Here is a 23,477-nt window from a genome sequence, read left to right on the forward strand (position 1 = left end):
CAAAATGCCTATTAGGTACTATGCTACCTGCTTTATGGCAAAGGGAAAAGAGTGGGACAGCTGCCTTGGGGGAATGTTTTACAGTCAGATTTGAACTCTTATTACTTATTGGCTGTGTCACCTGGGGCCAGTTACTTAATTTTCTAATCATCAGATTTGCCATCTGTAAAATGGAAACTGTAATAGTATCTACACTATGGGGTTGTTATGAAAGTAAATTTGGAACTCTGTTCATTCAGCTGCCATCTTGTCTTCAGATCAGTTTTATCACTCTATTTTTATCATCCAAGAAGTAGCACCAGGACCTATCTTCACACACACACAAAAAACCCCCAGCTCTAAATGGTTGTGGGTATGGAAACAGAATGGTCAATTATGGGCTTGGGATTAATTATTTCTTCCTGCTCTGTTCTCTTACACTGATCCCATACATCAATCTCCAATATAGTTCCAATGTTCTGCCTTCATACTCTGTTTCTGAAATTCTGTCTCTGAAATCTCTCTGTATTCTCTTTCTCATTGTCTTTCACTCCTATTTGGCCCATTGCCAGCCAAAACTTGACCAGATCTTATATCCTTTATTAGATTGGAAGGCTGTCAAGGTCAGAATGCACCAATGGGAGGTTTACTTTTCTGCTACCCAAATGCCTCAAAAGAGTACATACTTAATATTTGTTGACAAATATGTTCACTAGAAAAAGATTTACTGTAATAGGATTTGACCTATATCAGTAAAATTGCTCTATGCAGTCAAGGAAATAAGTGATTATGGACTTTTTCAGTTATTTCTTTGTGGTCAAAATAAGTTATTTAAAATAAGTTACATATCAGCCAGTGCCAGCGGCTCATGCCTCTAATCCTAGTTACTCAGGAGGCAGAGATCAGGGGATCAAGGTTTAAAGCCAGTCCAGGAAAATAGTTTGAGAGACGCTATTTCGAAAATACCCAACACAAAAAAGGGCTGGTGGAGTGGCTCAAGCAGTAGAGCTCCTGCCTAGCAGTGTGAGACCCTGAGTTCAAACCTCAGTATGACAGGCCAAAAAAAGTTACTTACTTATTTGTGGATTGTTTTTTCCTCAGAAAGAGGTTTTTGGTTTTTTAAAATAATTCAATGAGTCATATACTTCTAAAAAGTTTTAAACAATAAATGCTTATTTTTAGTTATATTGGAAAGTTAATTCAGAATAATTAACTGCTAGGACAGGATTTAGCAAACCAAATTCAGTCCCCTGCTTATTTTCATGTTTTTAAATGGCTGAAAAAAGTTCTAAAAAGAACACTGTTTCATGACACATAAAAATTAAATAGAATTCAGATTTTCAGCATCTATAGATAAGATTTTATTAAAACACAGCCACACTTGTATCTGCATGTACGACAAGAGTAGGGTTGAGTAGCTGTATTAGATGAAGTAATCTGTAAGCCCTAAAATACATACTATCTGGGTCCTTTAAAGAAACAGACTGCCAATACCTTTGCTAGGGCTACCATTGAGTGTAATTCTGGGAAGTGTGGCTCATGTGACAGAGTACATGCTTTGTAATCATGAAGCCCTGAGCATGAACCCCAGTCCCACCAAAAGAAAAGTATAATCCCTTTAGCAATGACTATATATCTTGATGTGAAACACTGCTATATTGTCTAAAATAAATATTGTTATTAGTTATTATACTTTTTTACTAATAAATTACTCTATATTATAGAATCAATAGAAATATACCAATGAATATAACATGATGAAAAAGTATAACAGCATAATACATATTTATTATGTCATCAAGAAAAAACAACTCAAAATTATAATTTTCTCTTATTGATAAGTCTACAAAACAGCATTTTCAGTTTTCTTGTGAGGTTGGAAAAAGAAAGCTGCTTTAATTGAATTCAAATCATTAAAAAATTCTAAGGTAGGTAAAGAGGCTGGGGAAACTCTGATATTTGTTTTCTAAAGTTTACTGGTTTTAACTTTATAATATTCATTTAAAAATGTGGGAATGTTGCTTCATTTTAAATGATCTTTGTTTTACATAGATTTTAAAAATACAACTGCTGAAATAAGTTTGTATATTTATGATCCTACAACAACCAGACACTTGAACTAACTTGAGGTGATGGTTGATAGCATTACTCTTTGTTATATATCCAGTAAAGGTTACAAGCAACATAGGAAATGACCTGGTAAAAGCTGGCAAAGGTTAGGAGGAAGAAGGATAGAAAAAGGCACTCATATTAAATCATTACTTTTTGTTTTGTATTGTGGTTGTGGGGTTTGAACTCAGAGCCTTACAAGGCACTCTACCACTTCGTCATGCCCCCAGTCCAAATCATTACCTTTTTTAAACATCAAAAAAATCTGAATCAGAACATCTATCCAATAATAAATTATATAATGATTTTGTGACTGCTAATTATATCTGTAAGGTGGATTTTATATCAGTCTTCATTATAATGTAACCATTGTTTGAAGAGAATTACCAAGATAACTGGACAGTTTATGCCTTGAGATCCTAACAGCGTTTCATCAATACTCATTTGCATTCTCATCAGTATGCATGAGATTTTCATTGAACTTTAGTACTCCTATTGGAATATAACAAACTATAATGAGTGTAAAAGTGAGAATGCAAATTAAGACTCCCATTAATCACTAAGAGAGACTAGAAAAAGCAGACAGGAAAGTACTTTATACATTCTTTAAATTTCCATATCCCACTAAAAATGTCCAATATACTTTTAGAAGCATTGACAACAAGTGAGATACCCTATCACCAGATTCAGTAGGAGACCAGAACCAAAATTATGGAAATTTATGAACAGTGTATATTCAAAAGCTATCACATTAAAAAAATAGGTGTTTACTTCAGAGACTATAATAAAGTCTCATCTTTTAAAAATTATCTTTATCAATTCTGATTGTTGATACTTCATAAAGAATGATAATATCTTAGGGCACAAAACAAGTTGCAACAAATATAAGAAAATTGAAATAACCCCCCTGCATACTATCTGATCACAATGTAATAAAACTAGAACTCAGGAACAAAAGAAGCAGTGGATTATATGTAAACAACTGGAGGCTGAACAACACCTTGCTCAATGTTCAGTGGGTTATAGTTCCTAGAATTTAATGAAAATGAAAACACAGCCTCTCAGAACCTGTGGGATAAAGCAAAGGCTGTCCTAAGAGGAAAGTCTATAGCCATGAGTGCATATTTAAAAAAAAAACACAGAATGATCTCAAATAAGTGACCTAATGCTACATTTCAAACCCCTAGAAAAACAAGAACAAGCTAAATCCAAAACAAGCAGAAGGAGAGAAAAAATAAAAATAAGGGTTGAAATCAAAGAAATAGAGACTAAAACCATACAAAGAATCAAAGAAACAAAGATCTGGTTCTTTGAAAAAATAAACAAGATTTACAAACCCCTGGCAAATCTGACTAAAAGGAGGAGGGAAAAGACCCAACTAATAAAATCTGAAATGAAAAAGGGGCGATAACAACAAACACCAAGGAAATCCAGGGAATCATCAGGGACTACTTTGAAAATCTTTAATCAAATTAATTGGAAAATCTAGAAGAAATGGACAAATTTCTAAATACATATGACCATCCAAAACTGAACCAAGAGGATATTAATTACCGAAACAGATCTAGAACATGCAATGAAATTGAAGCAGCAATAAAGAGTCTCCCAAAAAAGAAAAGCCCAGAACCTGACAGATTCTCTGCTGAACTCCACCAGACCTTTAAAGAAGAATTAATACCAACACTCCTTAAACTTTTCTACAAAATAGAAAGGGAAGAAACATTGCCTAACTCATTTTATTAAGCCAATATTGCACTCATCCCTAAACTGGACAAGGACACATCCAATTTCCTTAATGAACATTGATGCAAAAATCCTCCATAAAATAATGGCAAACCAAAGCGAACAATGTGTCAGAAAGATCATATACAATGACCAAGTCAATTTCATTCCAGGGATTCAGGGATGGTTCAACATATGCAAATCATGAAATGTAATACAGCCTATTAGCAGAAGCAAAGACAAAAACCACTTGATCATCAACAGAAGAAGAAAAAGCCTTTGATAAAATTCAATACTACTTCATGATAAAAGCTCTGATGAAACTAAGAATAGAAGGAATGTACCTCAACATAATAAAGGCTGTATATGACAAACTTACAGCCACCATCATACTTAATAGGAAAAATTGAAACTATTTCCCCTAAAGTCAGGAATGAGACAGGGTGCCCAATCTCTCCATAGCTAGAGCAATAAGGCAGCAAGCAGAAATAAAAAGAACATAAGTAGGTAAAGAAGTCAAACTATCCCTATCTGCAGATGACATGATCTTATATCTGAGACCTGAAAAACTCTACCAAAAAACTCCTAGACATCATAAACAGCTTTAGCAAAGGAGCAGGATACAAACTCAACTTACAAAAATCAGTAGCCATTCCACATAGCGACAGTGAACTGACTGAGAAAGAATATAGGAAAACAATTCAATTTACAATAGCCTCAAAAAAACCAAGTATCTAGTAATAAACTTAACAAAGCATATGAACAACCTCTACAAGGAATACTACAAACCACTGAAGAAAGAAATAAAAGATTACAGAAGAAAGAAAGATCTCCCATGCTCATGGATTGGTAGACTCAACATAGTAAAAACGCTATACTACCAAAAGCAATCTACATGTTCAATACAATTCCCATCAAAATCCCAATGACATTCATCACAGAGATTGAAAATCAACCCTAAAGTTTATCTGGAAACACAAAAGACTGTGAATAGCCAAGGCAATACTGAACAAAAAAAGCAACACTGGATATATCACAATACCCGACTACAACAGACCTATAGCAATAAAAACAGCATGGTACTGGCACAAAAACAGATATGAAGACCAGTGGAGCAGAATAGAAGACCTGGATTTGAGTCCATGCAGCTATGCCCCCTTATTTTTGACAAAGGTGCCAAAAATATATGATGGAGAAAAGACAGCCTCTTTAATAAATGTTGCCAGGAAAACTAGATATGTGCCTGCAGAAAACTGAAACTAGATCCGTATTTGTCACCCTGTAGAAGTATCAACTCAAAAGTCGATTAAGGACCTTAATATAAGACCTGAAACTTTAAAGCTAGTGCAGGAATGAGCAGGGAATATACTGGAAGCAATAAGCATAGGCAAGGACTTCCTCAGTGGAACTTAAGTGGCTCAGCAACTAAGAGAAAGGACTGACAAATGGGACTACATGAAATTAAAAAGCTTCTGTACAACAAAAGAAATGGTCACCAGGCTAAAGCGGCAGCCCACAGAATGGGAGAAAAATCTTCCTAGCTATACATCAGACAAGGGACTGATAAGCAGAATATACAGGGAACTCGAAAAACTAAACTCCCCCCCAAAAATCAATGACCCAATAAAGAAATGGGCCACTGAACAGAACAGAACTTTTTCAAAGGAAGAAGTACAAATGGTTAAAAAAACATGAAAAAATGTTTATCATCCCTGGCCATAAAGGAAATGCAAATCACAACCACACTAAGAGTCTATCTCATTCCTGTTAGAATAGCTACCATCAAGAATACCAACAACAAATGTTGGTCAGTATGTAAGGAGAAAAGAATCTTCATACACTGCTGGTGGGAATGTAAGCTAGTACAACCACTGTGGAAAACAGTATGGAGGATCCTTAAAAAACTAAAAATAAATCTGCAATATGATCTAACAATACTACTCCTAAGGATAAACCCAGAAGAATATGAGTCAAGCACCTGCATGCCCATGTTTATTGAAGCACTATTCCCAATAGCCAAGTTATCGAAACAGCCAAAATGCCCCACTACTGATGAACAGATTAAAAATGTGGTATTTATATACAATGGAATTTTACTCATCCACAAAGAAGAATGAAATTTTGTCATTCGCAGGTAAATGGATGGAACTGGAGAACATCATCTTAAGTGAAGTTAGCCAGGCTCAAAAGGCCAAAAGCCGCATGTTCTCCCTCATATGCAGATTATAAACTTAAAACAAATGCAGCAATATTATGGGACATGGGTCACACTAACAGGAGGCTGTGCACGGGAGGGATAGGGCAAGGGCAGGAAATAAAAAACTTGAATATGGTTGATGTGCTCACTGTACAGTAATGAATATAGAAATCTGAAAGTGGCTGCAGCCACCATGGGTTTTAATACATATATTCATGGAAACAACACAGGAAAACTCCCTGTGTAGCTGTCTTTATCACAAACTAACAAAAACATCATGTTTCTCTTATCTTTTATGTTTTTTCTTCTACAAAATCAAAGAATAGGAGGGCAGAACAGGTTCTGCCCAGGAGTGAGAGAGATAGGAGGGTTAGTACCTGAGGGAGGAGGGAAGTGGTGGGGAAAGGGGTAGTATAAATACAGTGCAAATATTGTATACACATGTATGTAAATGTAAAAATGAGACCTGTTGATACTGTTCCAGGAATTGGGAGAGGGGAAATGAAGGAGAGCAGTGGAGGGGGGTTGAATTTAAGTATGATATATTTCATCCATTGTAAGAACCTTTGTAAATGCTACAGTGTACCCCCCTCAGCACAACAAAAAAAGTTCTCAAAAAAAAGAATGATAAAATAAATTAATGTTTTTCAAGTATAAAAAATCCCTCAAGGGATCCAAGATGGTGAGTAGGGTACAGAAGTAGAAAGCCTAAGCTCCGTGACTCCAAAAACCTCCATGAGATGTTGGAGCCATACTTGGGTAATTCTGACTGCTTCTGATTAGGTGCAGAAAAAAATTCAAAGACTAACTCTCAAATCAGCCTTTAATTGCATCTAAGACCTGCAACCTGAGGCACAGTCAGCAAGGTGGGTCCAGCCCTAGGGGAAAACCTTCCTTGCCCACAGAGATTTCTCTTTTTTCTTTTCTCTTTCTCTTCTCCTTCCTCCATCAAGTGCAAAAAGAGCATCAACCAGAATCAAACTCTACAACATCCTAAACCCCTAGCCCATGGAAAACCTCCCCGTGCCATGCTGCACTGAGAAAAGTTGGTGCCATTTCTCTCCACTGCTGCCGCTATCTCCAATCCTGTGACAGAATGAACAGGTGAGCACCACGCACCGCATGGGACTCCCCTATACACCCCTGGGAACATAAACCAGTGCAGCCCCTGGACAGACTGATCCCTCCCCCACAACAAAACTGAAAAATAAACAGCAAACTGCAATCAAGAACAGACAGCAGAGGGGGCAGGTGGAATGCTGAACCTGCACCAGAGAAAGGGGTCAGGGCAAGGAGCTAAACTCAGCACCAAACTCTCAACAAATAAACACAGGAAAGGCAGCAAAGGCTGATAGAGGGTAGGCGATAAGCCACTCCCTGAAGCAGGGCAGATAGTGGACCACAGAGCTGATATCCTGAGCCGGAGGGCAGCATTCAAAGCTGAACTGCCTCACCTTGCTGTGGGAGGGGCTGACCAGGCAGCTGCAGCGGAAGGATAACACAACTGTCAACCAGGGAAAACAATACCTCCAACCACCCTGCATGATCAGGTAAACCCATCTCACCTCACAATTTCAATTAAACTGGTGGACAGAAGAACAAAACACTACTCACGAGCCAATCACCTTGTGAGACCACATCAGAGTGTCTGCTTATATGCCAACACCAGGACTGGATGCCTAAGGAATATCTCAAGAACTTAAACTAAGGCTGAAATTCTATTGTTCTTAAACCTGGTGTTTTTTATTGTATTCTTTTTGTTACATTATTGTGAGTTTTATATTTTTATTTTTAGTCCTATTTTCTTTCTGTACTCTCAACTTCACCATCACTATCTTCTCATCCCTACTCTCATCCCCTCTACTCTCCACCTTCTTCTGTGCTACAATCCATTGTTCTACCTCCCAAATACTCTTTCTGCTCCTTATTATCTACTCACTCTCCCTGCCTTCACCTCTCCCTCCCAACCTTCCCCAACCTGTCACCACACTACCCCTCCCTCCTACACACTCACCACTTGCTGACCAACCTATTGTGCCAACTTTATACAACTCCAATCCACTACAATCCCTGACACAAGCACCCTACACTACAACAGAAATACACCCAAACACACACAAGGATCACAAACCCCAGCAGCCCCCACATTGCTTCCCTCACTCACCCACCTCACTTCCCACCTCCCCTTTTAGTGCCACCCTCACCAATCTCCCAAATGTCTATAGCTAACCTAACAAACATTAACCCCCAACTCCCACTGTTTATAGATAATACCATCAAGGGGTTTTCTATATAATATATAAACAACTGGTTGGGCATTGAACCTATGAGTTAGTTATTACTAAATTACTCCTCCAGGCCAGGGACAGAAATAGCACACCAACCTAGGTAACAACCAAGACAGTCAGAACACAAAAATTAAATCAAGGGAAAGAAAACAGGTGACTAAAACCACCAACTAGCCTATCAAGAACATAGTTGCCCAGCACCAAGTGGAATGAAGGGAAGAAGAGTGGATGGAAAAACACTCTCCTCAAAAAAATAATTCAATTCAAGATTCAGAGGGAAATGTACACCCAGCTTTTGACCCCCCCAAAAAACAATGTAAATGATACTAAGCACCCCAGTGATTACCACAAAAATATCCTCAAAGAAGAAATCTTGCAAGAAATCACTGAGAATTTCATGGAGAAGATACTAGATATGGTTAAGCAAAATGTACAACATGCATTCAAGAAATTTCAAGACACCAAAAATAAAGGACATGAGAAGACACAGAAACAAATAAATAAACTCAGAGGTGCCCTAAATAAACACCAAAGTGAAACAGAGGACATAATAGAGAAATAAATGAATTAAAGATGAAAATAAAAAATATTAAAGGGAAGGTGACCAAAGAAATGGAAAACCTCAGAAAAAAGTATCAAACACAAACACAAAACACAGTGGAAGGCCACTCTAGCAGACTAGAACAAGTGGAAGACAGAATTTCAGAACTCAAAGATAAAATAGAAATTAAAGAAAAAACTGAAGAAATGTTAGCCAAACAACTCAAGAGCTGTGAAAGGAATATGCAAGAACTCACCAACTCCATCAAAAGACCAAACCTGAGAATCACGAGTATTGTTATTGAAGAAGGAGAAGAGGTTCAAGCAAAAGCAATTTGTAATATATTCAATAAAATAATAAAGAAAATTTCCCAAATCTTGAGAAAGTTTTGCCCATTCAGGTACAGGAAGCCTCCAGGACATCAAACAGACTTTACCAAAATAGAACCTCCTCAAGGCATATTATCATTAAAACAACAAGCACAGAGAATAGAGAAAGAATACTGAAAGCTGTAAGAGAGAAAAAACAAATAATATACAAAGGTAAACCCATCAAAATCACAGCAGATTTCTCAACAGAAACCTTAAAAGCAAGAAGGGCATGGAGTGAGGTATTTTGGGCACTGAGTGAAAATAACTTCAAACCTAGGATACTCTACCCAGCAAAATTACCATTCAAAATAGATGGAGCAATAAAAATCTTCCACATTAAGCAGAAACTAAAACAATATATGACCACCAAGCCACCACTACAAAAAATTCTTCAAGGAAGTCTGCACACAGAAGATGAAAGCAAACAAAACCATGAGAAGATTGGAAGTATCAAGCCACAGGAGAAGATAAGACAGTAGCATCGATTCAGCTGTACACAATCAAACCCTTAAACAACAAAAACTACTAAATGGCAGGAATCACCACATATTAACACTGAATGTCAACAGACTCAACTTCTCCATCAAAAGACATCATTTGGCAAACTGGATTAAAAAAAGGAAGATCCAACAATCTGCTGCCTACAGGAGACACTTCTCATTGACAGAAGCAAACACTGGCTTAGAGTAAAAGGCTGGAAGAAGATTTACCAAGCCAATGGCCCCTGAAAATAGGCAGGAGTAGCAATACTTGTATCTGACAAAGTAGATTTCAAACTAACAATGATCAAATGAGATAAAGAAGGACACTCCATACTAATAAAATGGGAAATACACCAAAAGGAAATAATAATTATCAACATATATGCACCCAAAGTCAGTACCCAGTTTCATCAAATATACTCTAAAGGACTTAAAAGCACATATAGACTCCAACACAGTGGTAGTAGGAGACTTTAATACCCCTCTATTACCAATAATAGATAGGTCATCCAAACATAAAATCAATAAAGAAATTCTAGAACTAAATCACATCATAGATCAAATGGAGCTAACTGATGTCTACAGAATATTTAATCCAACATCTGCACAGTACACATTCTTCTCAGCAGCCCATGGAACTTTTTCCAAAACTGATCATATCTTAGGGCACAAAGCAAGCCACAGCAATTATAAGAAAATAGAAATAATCCCCTGCATTCTATCTGATCACAACGCATTAAAACTAGAACTCAACAACAAAAACAACAACAGAAAATAGGCAAACAATTGGAAGCTGAACAACACATTGCTCAATGATCAATGCATCAATGATGAAATAAAAGAGGAAATTAAAAGGTTCCTGGAAGTTAATGAAAATGAAAACATGACCTACCAGAACCTATGCGATACAGCAAAGGTAGTCCTAAAAGAAAAGTTTATAGCCATGAGTTCATATAGTAAAAGGACAGAAAGAGCTCAAATAAATGACCTAATGCTACATCTCAAACTCCAAGAAAAACAAGAACAAGGAAAACCCAAAACAAGCAGAAGGAGAGAAATAATAAAATAAAATTAATTAAATACAGACCAAAAAAAACCAAACCATTCAAAGAATCAACGAAACAAAAGCTGGGTTTTTTGAAAAAGTAAACAGCATTGACAGACCCCTGGCAAATCTGACTAAAATGAGGAGAGAAAAAAACCCAAATCAGTAAAATCAATAATGCAAAAGGGGAGATAACAACAAACACCACGGAAATCCAGGGAATCATCAGAGACTACTTTGAGAATCTATATTCCAATAAATTTGAAACTCTTGAAGAAATGGACAAATTTCTAGATACTTATAACCATCCAAAATTGAACCAAGAGGATATTAACCACCTAAATGGACCTATAACATGAAATGAAATTGAAGCAGCAATAGTCTCCTAAAAAAAGATCTGATGGATTCTCTGCTGAATTCTATCAGACCTTTAAAGAAGAACTAATACAAACTCTCCTTAAAGTTTCCCATGAAATAGAAAGGGAAGGAATACTGCCTAACTCATTCTATGAAGCCACTATAACACTCATCCCAAAACCAGACAAAGACACATCCAAAAAGGAGAACCATAGGCCAATCTCCTTAATGAACATCAATGCAAAAATCCTCAATAAAATAATAGCAAACTGAATCCAAGAACATATAAGAAAGATCATTCACCATGACCAAATCAGCTTCATCCCAGGGATGCAGGGCTGGTTCAACATAGGCAAATCAATAAATATAATATAGCATATTAATAGAAGCAAAGACAAAAACCACTTGATCATCTCAATAAATGCAGAAAAAATCTTTCATAAGATTAAACACCAGTCCAGATAAAAGCTTTGAGAAAACTAGGAATAGAAGGAATGTACCTCAACAGTACAAAGGCTATATATGACAAACCTACAGCCAACATCATACTTAATGGAGAAAAACTGAAACCATTTCCCCTAAAATCAGGAACAAGACAGAGTACCCATCTACTCACTACTGCGCATCATCGTCCTAGAATTCCTAGCCAGAGCAATAAGGCAAGAAGAAATAATAAAAGGAATACAAACAGGTAAAGAAACTGTCAAAGTATCCCTCTTTGCAGACAACACGATCCTATACCTCAAAGACCCAAAAAACTCTACTCCAAAACTCCTAGATACCATAAACAGCTTCAGCAATGTAGCAGGATACAAAATCAACTTACAAAAATCAGTAGCCTTTCCATACATGAACAAATTGAGAAAGAATATAGGAAAACAATTTAATTTACAATAGCCTCAAAAAAAAAAATCAAATACCTAGGAGTAAACTTAACAAAGCATGTGAATGACCTCTATAAGGAGAACTACAGACCTCTGAAGAAAGAGATTGAGGAAGACTACAGAAGATGGAAAGATCACCCGTGCTCATGGATTAGTAGAATCAACATAGTAAAAATGGGTATACTACCAAAATCAATCTACATGTTTGACATAATTCCCATCAAAATCCCAATGACATTCATCAAGAGATTGAAAAATCTACCCTAAAGTTCATTTGGAAAGATAAGAGACCGCGAATAGCCAAGGCAATATTCAGCAAAAAGAGCAATACTGGAGGTATCACAATACCCAACTTCAAACTATATTACAAAGCAACAGCAATAAAAACAGCATGGTACTGGCACAAAAACAGATATGAAGACCAGTGGAACAGAATAGAGGACCCAGGCATGAATGCATATAGCTACACCCACCTTATTTTTGATAAAGGTGCCAAAAACATACGATGGAGAATAGACAGCCTCTTCAACAAGTTCCTGGGAAAAATGGTTATCTGCCTGAGAAAACTGAAACTAGCCTGTCACCCTATACTAGTATCAACTCAGAATGGACTAAGGACCTTAATATCAGACCCCAAACTCTGAAGTTAGTACAGGAAAGAGCAGGAATACTCTGGAATCAATAGGTATTGGCAAGGACTTCCTCAATAGAACCCCAGCATCTCAGCAACTAAGAGGATGGACAAATGAGACTACATGAAATTAAAAATCTTCTGTGCAAAAAAAGATATGGAAAAACTGAAAAGACCACCCATAGAGTGGGAGAAAATATTTGCTGGCTATACATCAAAGGAATGATAACCAGAATATACAGGGAGCTCAAAAAACTAAACTCCCCCCAAATCAATGAACCAATAAAGTAGTGGGCAACTGAACTAAACAGAACTTTTTCAAAGGAAGAAATCCAAATGGTCAAAGACACATGAAAAAATGTTCACCGTCCCTGGTCATAAACAAAATGCAAATCAAAACCACACTAAGATTCCACCTCACTACTATTAGAATAGCTATCATGAAAAACACCACCACCACCAAATGTTGGTGAGGAAGTGGGGGGAAAAGGAATCCTCATATACTGCTGGTGTAAGCTAGTATAGCCACTTTGGAAAACAATATGGAGGCTTCTTAAAAAACAAAACATAGATCTGCCATATGATCCAGCAATTCCAGTCCTAGGGATATACCCAAAGGAATGCGACTCAGGTAATTCCAAAGGCACCTGCACACCCATGTTTATTGCAGCACTATTCACAATAGCTAAGTTATGGAAACAGCCAAGATGCCCCACTACTAATGAATGGAAATGGAATTTTACTCAGCTACAAGAGAATGAAATTTTGTCATTCGCAAGTAAATGGATGGAACTGGAGAACATCTTAAGTGAAGTTAGCCAGGCTTAGAAGGGCCAAAAACCATATGTTCTCCCTCATATGTGGGTTATAGACCCAAAACAAATACAGTAATATTATTGGACATGAGTCACACACTAAGGAGAGAATAGATACAGGAGGAATAGGGAAAGTAAAGGAAAACTAAAACTTGAAAGTATTTGAGATGCCCACTGTAGAGGAACTAATAAAGTATTCTTAAATGACAGAGGCCACTATGGGAAGGGGACCAAGAAGTAGTGAAGAGGTTTGGTAGAGATGAACCAATTTCTGGTTACTGACCTCTAAGTATATCTTTCGGCATATATAAATTATAAATTTTACAAAGCTCGCAGCTGTTCCTATTCTCTTTTCTTAATCAAGTTTATTGAATATAATTTATATACAATACAGTAAATCCCTTTTAAATGTACAGTTTCATAAGTTATGACAAATGTAGACAACCCTGTGAAAAGTATCATAGTCAGTATTTAAAATACTTCCATCACTCCTCCAAAGTTCCCCAGTGTCTCCCTTACAAGCAGACACCCACTCCAGCCTCCCACAGTCCCCAGAGAATGAGAAAACACACTTTCTGTCACTGTGGATTATTCTCCTTTCGTTATAATTTCCTATGAATGGAATCTTTTGTGTATGGCTTATTTTTCTCAGCAGAACTGAGTAAACCTCAGACCTTTAGGTTTATCCATGCTACTGTGTATAGCAAATGGACTCTGTAGGTAGGCTCCATATCTCCCACTCCTGGTAGTCACGCCGTGATTTACTGCCAACTATGAGAATATGGCAGAGGTGATGAGAAGTATATGATTACACGATTACTTTATATAAGAATTCTGCACCTGTTTTGTTGAAGACCTTTCTCCCTTATTCACTATAAGAAAAGCAGCCATGTTGAGAAGCTCCATGTGGCAAGAAATTGCAGATTATCTTTAGGATTTAGGGTGACTGCCGGCCAACACCCAGAAAAAGAAAAAAACAAACTAAAAACAACAGAAAAAAAAAAACATTGAAACTCTCAGTCTTAACAACTGCAAAGAACTGAATGCTGCCAATAATGACCCAAGTAGGAAGTTGATCTCCTCTACATGAGAACCCAGCCCGGGCTGACACCTTGATCTTAGCCTCACAAGACCCTCAGTAGAGAAGCCAGCTAAGCTGTGCCTCGGCTCCTGACTCCCAGAAACTGAGAGATAATAATCATGTGCTGTTTTAAGTAACTAATTTTGTGGCAATATTGATACACAACAATAAAAAGCAAATGCAACTGGGTGTGGTGGTACATGCCTATAATCCCAGCACTCTGGAGTTCATTTTTTCATTGCTTTATAGTATTCCATTGCATGGAAATATGACAACTTATCCACTCACTAATGATGGTGGATGGATAGTTGGGTGGTTTTCAGCTTGGGGTTATTATGAATAAAGCTTCTATGAAGAATTTGGGTAAAAGTATTTGGGTAGACTTAGGTCTTTATGTCTCTGGCATACCTTAGAACACCTGGTAGAATTTCTAGGGTAAATATATGTTTAAATTTAGAGAACTAATAAACTGTTTTCCAAGGTACCATTTTATATTCTAGCCAGAAATTTATGAAAGTTCGATGAACTTCACATTAGTGAAGTGTCTGTTCAAATCTCTGGCCAGATATTAAATTTTTATGCTTATCTTAAATAGATATTAAGTTAAATCTCTCCATCTTAATCTTCTTTCAAAAAACATTTTAGGTAGTCTAAGTTATTTTGCATGCTGATGCAAACCAATCTAGAATCAGCATATTAATTTTTTTAGCCTAGAGTATTTTGACTAGGGATGTATTGAATCTATAGATAAACCCAAGGAGAAATAACATCTTTTAAATATTTACTCTTCTGAGCCATGAAAATTATGAATCTCTCCATATAAGTCTTCTTTTATTTCTCTCAGTGATGTATTATATTTTTCAATGCATAGGTCTTGGACATATTTTGTGTAAATATATCCCTAAACGCTTCATGTTTTTAGTGGTATTTTAAATGCTCTAATTTAAAAATTGTATTTAACAATAGTTTGGTATTACAATGTAGATATATAATTGATTTTAGCATATTGCCTTTATGCTTTGAAAATTATATGGCCTTTTTAGACCACTTAAATTTACTGCAACTAATGGAACTAGAGATCATCACATCAGATCATCACACAAGATAAGCCAAGCTCAGAAAGACAAATGTTTCTTGTTTTTGCTCATATGTGGATTCTAGACCTAAAAGAAAATAATATGACATAATTGTAAAAAGGGGACTATACTTAGAGTGGGGGGACCAACAGGAGATAGAGGGGTAAAGGAGCGGGAGAGGAGAGGTTGAATATTATCAAAGTACATTACAATACATATGTATGAAAACAGCATAACTAAACTCACTAAAGACTGTTTAAGATTGGGGGGAGGAGGGAGAGAGAGAGGGTTTAAGAAGGGGATAAATTCAATCAAGGAACACTGTGTGCACATATAGAAGTATTACAATAAAACTCATCTGCACAATTAATTTATGCTAATAAAATAAAATAAATTTACTGCAATTGTTCACCAGCTAGGTTTAAAACCACTGATATCTGTATACCTGGTTCATAGCAGTGTTATTCACAATAACCAAAAGATGGAACCAACCCAAGTGTCCATCGTCAGATGACTAAACAAACAATATACATAGTATGTATACTGGTATACATAATACATAAATGTATATACACACATACACACACTAAATATATAATAGAATATTATTCATCCTAAAAAGGAATGAAATCTTGGTCTATGCTGCAATGTGAACACTGAAGATTTTATGCTAAGTGAGAAAAATAAGTCAACAAAAAAGGACAAATATTATGATTCAACTTCTATGACATATGTAAAGTCTAATTTTTAGCAACATAGAGGAGGAGGAGACAGTGAGGAGTTATTTTTTAATGGATAAGGAGTTTTGATTTTGGAAAGATGAAAAAATTTCTGAAGATGGATGGATGGAACTAACGGTTGCTCAACAGTCTGAATGAACATAATGCCCCGATCTGTATTCTTAAAAATGGTTAAAATGAAAATTTTTATGTTATGTATATTTTACCACAATAAAAAGAAATTTAAAAAATTAAATCCAATCAATACAATCATCCAAGTTGGTGGTGTAGCTCAGTGGTAGAGCACTTGCCAAGCCTATGTGAGGCTATACATTCAGTCCATAATGAGTGAAAAAAATATCTACACAATACAATCAATCATATTAATGAAGAAATAACCATGAAAATAATCTTAATAAATGCAGAAAAGGAACTTGACAGAATCCAACATCATTCATGATAAAAGCTCTCAGCAACCTAGGAATGGAACAAAGCTTCCTTAACCTGATTGGAGCATAAACAAAAACCTACAGCTTCTATCATATGAAACAGTGAAAAATTGAATTCTTTACCCTCAGATGGAGAACAAAGCAAAGCTGTTTACCTTTACTGGTTCTACTACCCATTGTTGTGGAGGTCCTTCCTAGTATAATATGCCTATGGAGAAAAAGGCTTACTGATTGAATAAAAGAAATAGAATTCCTGTACAATCCAGCAATACCATTTCTAGGGACATATCTGAAGGAATGTAAGTCAGGATACAATAGAGACACTTGCACACCCATGTATATTGCAGCACCTGGTTCACAATAGCCAAGCTACGGAGATAACCCAGATCCCCTACAACTGGTGAATGGATTAAGAAAATGTGATATGTGTGCGCCCCACCCCCACCCCCACACAATGGGGTTTTATCAGCCATAAGGAAAAATGAAACTATGTGGTTTGAAGGTAAATAGATGTAATTGGAGGATGTCATGTTAAGTGATGTAAGCCAGGCTCAGAAAGACAAAAATTGAATGTTTTCTCTCATATGCGAGAGACAGAGACAATACAAATACAAACAATATTATAAAAAACAGGTCACACTAAGGGGAGAGAGGGAGGGTAAAAGAAGGAAGTTAAGAAGATGAATATGGTTGATGTACTTCCTATGCAAGATTGAATACAGAATTTTTAAATCTCTTGAAATCACCATAACAAGGCGACTAAGTTAAAAAGGAGAAAAATAGAGGGGATGAACTAATTTGAGTTGTAATACATATATACATGGAAATATCACAAGGAAACTCCCTGTATATCTATCTTAAATAAACAAAAATGCCTTTTAAAAAAAATGGATAGGCAAAACATTTCCTGTCTGGGAAATAGGAAGGCAAAACAGTTCCTGTCTGGGCATTGGTACCAGTGGGAGGGGGGAGGATATAAGGAAAGGGTGTAGGAGGGTAAATGTGGTGGAAATATTGTGTATTCATTTATGAAAATGGAAAAATGAGACCTGCTGAAACTCTTCCAGGGATGGGGGGAGAGGGTGGTAAAGGAGAAAGATGGAGGGAGTGAATCCAACTATGATATAAGAACTTTTGTAAATATGATAAAAAATAAATTAAAAAAAAGAAATAGGAAGAATAGGCTACTTATGTAGACAATCTAAAGAAGTTTACAGTAAAGGTAATATAATTAGTAAGTGAGTTTAGCAACATCATTTAAAGAACAGAGTTGCTGTACAAAAATCAATTATATTTCTATGTATTAGCAATGAAAAGTTTGAAATTAAAATGAGGAACAATAGCCTAAAAATGTCAAGAAACAGCTATTAACTTAATGAAATATGAATAAGATCTGTACTTGAGAACTATAAAAGTACCCATGAAAAGAATGGCAGAAGACCTAAAGAAATAGAGAGAACATGCTGTGCTCATACACTGTACGACACAAAGCTCTTCAAACTCACCCATGGATTCAATGCATTCTGAATCAAAATACTAGAAGGATTTTCAAAGATAAAAATGGACAATCTGATACTTGAAATCAAAGGGCCCAAATTAACTAAAATAATTCTGAAATGAATTCTGAATATGAAGTAGGAAGGCTGAAATTACCTCATCTAAAGACTTATTACAAAGTTCTAGTAATCAAGACAATGTGGCACTGTCAAAAGGACAAACACATAAATCTGTAGACAGAATAAACTATGCAGAAAAAGACTCACACCCACAACATACATAGTCAGTTGTTTGACAAAGGTGCAAAGACAACTCAATGAGAAAAAAAGATGCTTATTTCAAATACAGGTGCTGGAAAAACTGGATATCCATGTGAAAAATGAAACTGATACCTGTACTATATACCAAAATTAAAAATGGATCATAGACACAAACTATAAATTTCTAGAAAAAAAATCATAGGAAAAACATCCCAGCATGCAAGAGGATGAGGCAGGAGGACTGAGTTTGAGGCCATCTTGGGCTACACAGTGAGAGACCCTGTCTCAAAAAAAACTAAACAAACCAGAAAAATAAACAAAACAAAAGAATGTGTGTTCTTCAAAAGTTACTGTCAAGACAATGAAAAGCCACAGACTGGAAAAAATATATGTAAGTCATATATCTGATAAAGGACTTATATCCTGGATGGACATATAATATTAAATTATATTTTCAAAACTAAATAATTAGAAAAAACCACAGCAACAAAATAAAATATAAAGTAAATATAAATAGTCTGCCACAGAATGTTTGCAGATGGCAAATAAGGTCATGAAAACATGATCAGTCTCATTAGTCATTACAGAAATAAAAATTAAACCACCATAACATCGATTGGAACGGTTTAATAGTAATGAAACTGACAAAACCAAGGACTCATGAAAATGAGGAGCAACTTGAACTCTTTCTATTACATAATGGTTTAGCCATAATGAAAAACATTTCAGCAGTTCTTTAATAAGCCATATCAATATGTATTATATGACTTAGTAATCCTATTCAAGGTATTTACTTAAAAGAAATAAAAATTTATGTTCACAAATATGTATATGAGTTTATATAATGGCTTTATCCATAATTGCTATAACTGGAAATCATTCAAATATCTCACAACTGGCAAATGGATAAGCAAACAGCAGACCTTTACTCAGCAATCAAAAGCATTTGAATGGAATACGCCTCAAGTGTAAGCTAAGAGAAAGCAAGCTGCCTTCCACTTCCAGCCAAGATGAAGCCAAAGAGGCAAGTTATATTAACAATAATTTTCAAGATAGTGGAAATTGAATAAAGAAATATAGTGGTCCCCAAGAATGTTAAACAGGGCTAGTAGAATGACTCAAGTGCCACCAAAAGAAAAAAAAAAAAGAATGTTAAATAAAGATTACCCTCATGATTGTCCTAGTTTTTTGCTTTGAGACACCATCCCATCCTACTGAGTACTCAAGTTAAGGAGATGGAGGTTGGTGCCTCGGAAGACCAAGGTGACTAATGTTCACAGGACAGAGTACCAAGTAGGAAATAGTTACACAGTGAACAAACTCTGAAGAATGGAAAAGGGCCACTATCAAGAAAAAGAGGTTCCTCAACTTGATAAAACGCATTTATGAGAAAAACCTACAGACAACATAGTACTTAATGGTTAAAAATGAAATCCTTTCCCACTAAGATCAGGAACAACACAAGAATTTTCATTCTTATTTCTTTTATTCAACTGGAGGGTCTAATCAATGCAAATAAGCAAGAAAAAAATTAATGGCATCCAGATTGGAAAGAAACAAAAACATCTTTATTCACAGATAGCATGATTTTCTGTACAGAAAATCTGGTGGAACTGACAAAACAGCTACTATAAATGAATTTAGCAAACTGCATAAAAATGTACTGCATATTTATATGAGAACAACAGTCAGAAATTGAAAATTGAGAAAAGGAATATCAATTACAATAGCATCAAAAATGTAAGCTATTTAGGGAAAAACCTGATAAAAGATGTGCAATATGTATACAATGAAAACTATAAATGTTGCTGAAAGAAATTAAAGGTCTAAAGAAATGTTCAGGGGGTCTGAAGATCCTTATTATTAAAATGTCAATTCTTTGTAAAGTGACCTATAGATTCAACAGAATTCCTATCCAGGGATTTTTGCAGATATTAAGAAGTTGATTCTTATTGTAATCCTATCTACTTGGGGGCTGAGACTGAGAGGACAGCAGTTCAAGGACAGCCTGGGCAAATAATTGGAAAGAACCATCTCCAAAATAACTAGAGCAAAATGGAGTGGAGTTAGAGCTCAAGCAGTAAGTGGTACAACATCTGCTTTGCAAGTGTGAAGCCCTGAGTTCAAACCCCAGTCCCACCAAAAAAAAAAAAAAAAAAGCTGATTCTTAAATTCATCTGGAAATGCAAAGGATCTATAATAGTCAAAACAACTTCAAAAAAAGAATAATGAAGGTGGAGAACTAATAGTACCTGATATCAAGGCTTACAAAGCTGCAGGTAACAAGGCACTGAGGGCCTTGAAGACCTGAAGCCAAGCCTTAAAGCCATTAAAGTGAGCCTGGAAGTAGATCTCCAAAGGCTTGACATCAGCCACATAAGTGAACTTGATTGTGTATCATCCCAGCACCAGGTGTGGTGATGCATATCTGTAATCCCAGTACATGGGAGGTGGAAGTTGGAAAATGTCAGTCCAAGGCCAGCCAGGGCAAAAGTTAGTAGGACTCTATCTGAACAAACAAACTAAAAGGAAAAGGACTGGAGTTGTGGCTCAAGTATCCACAAGGCCTTGAGTTCAATCTCCAGTGCCTAAGGAAAAACAAAAGTGTGTGTTTCCAAAGTGGAACCTTTAGATGACTGCAGCTTTTGCCAGCACCTTGACAACACCCATGTCAGGGTCCTAAAGCCAGAAGACAAATTTAAGCCAACATGATCTCCTGACCCACAGAGTAAATCTTTGTTGTGTAGGCCTCTAAGTTTTGAAGCAGTGTTTTTGTGCAGCAACAAATAACCAATATATGGTATTTATTATTGGATTAAGATCACCAATAGTTTTCAGTAATTCTCAGCCAAGTAATTTGGTTAAGTAATAAGTTAAGTGTGGGATGGGATATGAGTTGATTAAAGATACTTCTAGAACAGATACTTCTAGAATCATCAGAGATAGATATACCTTTAAAGAATACTGAACAGAGCTTTTAAATTTGGTAGATGAAAAACAAGGAAGTAAATCAGTTTGCTCAATGAGCAAGGGAGCAAATGGCCACTGCAAGATCTGAACATAACCTAGGTTTTTCTGATGTTGGCACAGGAATAGCATCATGGCCTGACCATTATTTTATGAAACTGAAAACTCCGGGCAGGGAGCTCTGGTGACCTAACAAAAGATGCGTTAAACAATTATTAAGACTGACGAATATTAAATCAATAAAGGTGGACGTGATACTTAATAATAAGATATGAATTATTAATTAGCACTGTTACTGATAAAAGGGTATGGTCTAATATAGCTAAAAAGTAGTTTTATGTACCTTTATTCTGAGAATTTATTCTTACATTTTAATGAGAATGTGTTAACACACATTCTACAAACCTAATTTTCCACTAAGAAAAATCCTGGATTAGGGCTGCTTTCTTTCTTCTGACTATAATACTACTTTGTATGTATTTTTGGGTTCTCCTCTATGTTTATTGTTGCCAACACCAAAGAAGCTTAAATTTGCCAAAACCAAGAAGGAAAAAAAAAATGGAAGACAAAATGTCATTTGAATTAGAGAGACAGAGATTTTTCAGAGGTTCCATATAGGAACTATATATGATGCCATGGGTAAATTCCGCAGATATGTTCAAGAATGTTGTGTAGTTTTGAAAACAAATACTTTGGTCTTCTGTTCTGTCTTTTTCTTCTTAAGATATACTACCTTCAGCAGATCAGCAAAGTCCCTAAAACATCTCTTCCTTGTCTACTTTCAATTTTAAATGCATCTACTCAACAAACATTGATTGAGCTTGTACTTTATGTAAAGTATTGAGCTAGACCCTGAAAATACAATGAGGAGCAAGGTAAGGACTCTACCTTAAAGCATCTTCAAGACCAGGGCGGGGAGACAGAAATGTAAACAGGAAATCCTCTGCAGTGTATTATGACTAGGGGAGGCACAAAGTGAATGGAAACAACAAAAATGAACATCCCTTCCAGCAAGGGATTGAGGGTGAGGTCAGGAAATATTTCTAAAGAGAATCAATGTCTACTTTAAAACTTAAGGATAAGTAGGAGTTAGCCAAGTTATTGGGAGGTCGGTAATATAATTGTATAACATAATATAAAATAAAATATTGGGATTGTAGCTCAATGGTGCAACACTTGCCTAGCATGTGCAAGGCATGAGTTTAATCTCCAGCACTGCAAAGAAAGAAAGTAGACTTTGGAGACAGGTACTTTGGGTTCAACTTTTGGCTCTAGCTGCTGTTCGTACTTAGGAAGTTTTTTTTAAACTGCTCTGCCTCCTTAGGAGGAATCAGAGGGGAATTTACATACGTTCTCACCACCACATCTACCTGCAGTTATACTCTAATTTTCTGCTGTTACTACTGATGAAATTTCCATGTTTTTGTCAAAGCTCAATTCTTTCACCTAGGTGTGCTAGGATCCTGCCCATCCTGCCTTCTGAAGAACTTTTGTTTTCCTGTGCCATGGATGCTTCTGTTTGGGTAGGATATTTCCCATTACTATTAGAAAATTTTGTCACTTCTATTGTCTTTAAAACAAAATGGAAAGCTGGGCATGTTGTAATTCCAACACTCAGGAAGCAGAGTAGGAGGAATGCAAGTTAGAGTCCTGTTTGGGTTACACTGTATGTTCAAGCCCAGCCTGGGCTACTTAGCGAGACACTGTCTCAAAAAAGAAAAAAAAAGAAAGAAAGAAAGAAAAAAACTAAATAAATAAAACAAAAATTCTCCCTTGACTCCACTTTCCACTGTAAGTACTGTTTTATTACTCCTATTCTTTTGACAGATAAACCTCTCATAAACATTGTCTATACTCATTGTCTCCAAATTCTCTCTTGCTATTCTGTTTTCAGGCTTTTGCTCCTATCACTCTACAGAATTATTTTTATTAGGGTTACTAATGACCTCTCTGGTCTTAAAAGCACGTAGCTAATTTTCAGTCCTTATCTGACTTGATCAGGTCTTC

General features: G+C 36.1%; 1 protein-coding gene across 1 annotated transcript in view; it reads right to left on the minus strand.

Annotated features, from left to right (window-relative positions):
- The window catches only part of Ndufaf2 (NADH:ubiquinone oxidoreductase complex assembly factor 2), a 181,408-nt gene that overhangs the window by 50,635 nt on the left and 107,296 nt on the right, over positions 1–23,477 (minus strand). The window lies entirely within an intron of this gene.

Source organism: Castor canadensis, chromosome 6 (assembly GCF_047511655.1).
Source record: "Castor canadensis chromosome 6, mCasCan1.hap1v2, whole genome shotgun sequence".
NCBI classification, from domain to species: Eukaryota; Metazoa; Chordata; class Mammalia; order Rodentia; family Castoridae; genus Castor; species Castor canadensis.